Source organism: Etheostoma cragini, chromosome 11, assembly GCF_013103735.1.
Source record: "Etheostoma cragini isolate CJK2018 chromosome 11, CSU_Ecrag_1.0, whole genome shotgun sequence".
In the NCBI taxonomy this organism is placed as follows: domain Eukaryota; kingdom Metazoa; phylum Chordata; class Actinopteri; order Perciformes; family Percidae; genus Etheostoma; species Etheostoma cragini.
This window is the reverse complement of record NC_048417.1, coordinates 148,877-152,602: the sequence shown is the minus strand read 5'-3', so window position 1 is coordinate 152,602 and position 3,726 is coordinate 148,877. Positions and strand designations below refer to the sequence as shown.

At 46.1% G+C, this 3,726-nt stretch overlaps 1 long non-coding RNA gene across 1 annotated transcript in view; it reads left to right on the top strand.

The window, feature by feature from the left end:
• The window catches only part of LOC117952772, a 19,171-nt gene extending 16,388 nt beyond the window's left edge, over positions 1 to 2,783 (top strand). Inside the window, exon 3 of the long non-coding RNA XR_004658500.1 lies at positions 2,774 to 2,783. This is a non-coding gene — a long non-coding RNA (uncharacterized LOC117952772). The remainder of the gene's footprint in view (positions 1 to 2,773) is intronic.
• The last annotated feature ends 943 nt before the right edge of the window (positions 2,784 to 3,726 follow it).

The window sequence follows — 3,726 nt, the reverse complement described above, 5'->3', positions numbered from 1 at the left end:
CAGGACATTAAGAAACGGCTGCTAACTCATCTTCTCCATATCAACAGCATAATTAAACAGCGTAGTTAACAGTTCCACAACCATTTCATCCAGTGTTTTGAAATGTGGTAAAAAATTCAATGACTTGAGCCCGCAATGACGTGCACTTGATAGGCTGTTCCATTGCACATGTTCTCCAAAGGCTAAGGAGGACTCTGACCTGCTCCTGAAGGAAGACGCCCCCCCAGATTAGCTGAAAACAGTACACACAACTGTACTATTCGTTCTGGTTACTGCACTCTTAATTCATTAACTATACCTATTCTTTACAGTCCACTCTTATATGTATATACTTATGTTTCTGCTCTAAAAATAAGTGACGGTAATATTCATTCATTCATAACGTTACTGTTCATTTTAATGCTCAGCGGTTTCATGAGGACGTCCTTGTTGCCCAGAGATAAGACTGTTGTTATGAAGCATGACCTTACAACTTACCTAAGACAAAAGACAAAACATCATTTCATGTTTTATCTAAGTTGTATTTTGTTCTAAATGGTCTTCATACATGACGATACAACAGTGTAAGCAGAGGGAACAGACCTGACATTTAAAGAGACCCCGTTCCTTTATATTCATGACATACTCTAACATTATATTAATATAATAATCCATCCATCCATCCATCTTCATCCGCTTCATCTTCCCCAAGGCCTCCTCCCGGCTGGACGTGTCTGGAACACCTCCCTAGGGACCCCCCCAGGAGGCCTCCTTACCAGATGCCCAAACCACCTCAACTGGCTCCTTTCCACGCGAAGGAGCAGCGGCTCTACTCCGAGCTCCTCTCGGATGACTGAGCTTCTCACCCTATCTCGACCCAGCCCGGTGCTGATCCTCATCCCAGCAGCGTCACACTCGGCAGCGAAGCGATCCAGTGAGTGCTGAAGGACACAGACCGATGATGCCATCAGGACCACATCATCTGCAAAATGCAGCGATGAGATCCCAAGCCCACCGAACTGTAACCCGTCCCTGCCCCGACTACGCCTCGATATCCTGTCCATAAATATTATAAACAGGATTGGTGACAAAGCGCAGCCCTGGCGGAGGCCAACCCTCACCTGGAACGAGTCTGACTTACTGCTGAGAACCCGGACACAGCTCTGGCTTTGGTCATACAGAGATTGGATGGCCCTGAGAAGGGACCCCCTCACCCCATATTCCCACAGCATCTCCCACAATTTCTCCCGGGGGACCCGGTCATACGCCTTCTCCAGATCCACAAAACACATGTAGACTGGTTGGGCTTACTCCCAGGCCTCCTCCAAGATCCTTGCGAGAGTAAAGATCTGATCCGTTGTTCCACGACCAGGACGGAATCCGCATTGTTCCTCTTCAATCCGAGGTTCGACTATATGCCAAACCCTCCTTTCCAGCACCTTGGAGTAGACTTTAGCAGGGAGGCTTAGAAGTGTCAAAGTCAAAGTCAAAGTCAAAGTCTGCTTTATTGTCAATTTCTTCACATGTCAAAAACAAACAAAGAAATCGAAATTGCGTTTCCCTCTATCCCACGGTGACAGGACATTTATAACAAATTTGGTCCACAGACAAACATAACATTCAAGTAAACAACATAAAAAAAGTAAAAATAAGAAGATATATACAATGAGGAAAATAAGAGCAGCGAAATTTGTCTTAAAAATGTGCAATTATGCATACTGTCGACAGTCTATGTAATGTGCAAAAAGACAGGCGGTAGCATAGTGGTGCTGGTTATGTAGAGCAGCAGAATTGTGTTCTGTACCTCTTTCCAGAGGGCAGTTGATCAAACAAATTGTGAGCGGGGTGACTTGAATCACTCACAATTGTGGTGGCCTTGCGGGTGAGGTGGGATGTGTAAATGTCTTTCAGGGAGGGGAGTGAAGCACCAATGATCCTTCCAGCTGTGTTCACTATGCGCTGCAGGGCTTTCCTGTTATATTCAGTGCAGCTTCCGCCCCACACAACAATACAGCTAGAGAGGATGCTCTCAATGGTGCCTCGGTAGAATGTTGTCATGATGGCTGGTGGAGCACTTGTGTGATACCCCTGTAATTGGCACACACCCTCTGGTCCCCCTTTTTGAAGAGGGGAACCACCATCCCGGTCTGCCACTCCTTAGGCACCGTCCCAGACCTCCACGCAATGTTGAAGAGGCGTGTCAACCAAGACATCCCCTCCACACCCGGAGCTTTCAGCATCTGGACGGATCTCATCAATCCCTAGGGCTTTGGCCCACACCAGGGTGTTCGTGGGTTACCGCCCCTTGAGGTACCTAAGTCCCTAAGACAACAGCTCGCCGCCGCAGCTTTAGCAATGGAAACTTTAAACATTGTCCACTCAGGTTCAATGCCCCCAGCCTCCACAGGGATGCCCTAAAAGCTCCGCCGGAGGTGTGAGTTGAAAGTCCGTTGGACAGGGGCCTCCTCCAAACGTTGCCAGTTTACCCGCACTACACGTTTGGGCTTACCAGGTCTGTCCAGATTCCTCCCCCCTCCCCTGACCCAACTCACCACCAGATGGTGATCAGTTGACAGCTCTGCCCCTCTCTTCACCCGAGTGTCCTAAACATACGGCCTCAGATCAGATGAAACGATTATAAAATCGATCATTGACCTTTGGCCTAGGGTGCTCTGGTACCACGTACACTTATGAGCACCCCTATGTTCGAACATGGTGTTTGTGATGGTCAATCCATGACTAGCACAGAAGTCCAACAACAGACAACCACTCTGGTTGCGTTGAAGTCCTCCAGCAGAACTATGGAGTCCCCTACTGGAGCCCCATACAGGACTCCATTCAAGGTCTCCAATAGGCCGAATACTCCGAACTCTTGTTTGGTGCATTTGCAGTATATACAGTATATACATCAGGTGGAGGCAGTATATACAGGATATACATCAGGTGGAGGCAGTATGTACAGGATATACATCAGGTGGAGGCAGTATGTACAGGATATACATCAGGTGGAAGCAGTATATACAGGATCTACATCAGGTGGAAGCAGTATATACAGGATCTACATCAGGTGGAAGCAGTATATACAGGATATACATCAGGTGGAGGCAGTATGTACAGGATCTACATCAGGTGTAGGCAGTATATACAGGATATACATCAGGTGGAGGCAGTAACCGCGGTTACGTTTTAACAACATACTACTGTTAACGTTACCTGCAGACAATCAGCTAATCGCTATTTTGCTAACGCACACAGCGGATTATGTCCAACTTGTTAAGATCACACATCTAACACTAAATCTTCTACAGGGGGACGATAGTTTAACACAAACAACAACATACTACAACACATGTAACGTTAGCTTAGCACTTATTTGCCAATATGGTTAAACTTCCACTGTTAGCTAGCCAAGGTTAGCTTGCTAGCACGTCAAATTACGGTACCAATAAACGTTATAATTCGCAATAAAAATATATTTTAAAACTGTAAGATTACCAAATATACAAATACAGGTACATTATTTGTTATAAGTATAGCAAAAAGACTCATGTTTAACTTACATTTGTATTGCTCTGTCGGTCTCGCGTTTTTGGCCGCCATTAACAAAAGTTTTTCGACTGTTGTTAGCTCCGCCCCTTCCACTACGTAGCCAATATGGCGACCGTTTAGTGTGAAAAATGTCCATTGATCTAGACTCAGCTTTCTGCCCGTTTTGAGTGCACCATCCGTGTATTAAAGTGTACTGCA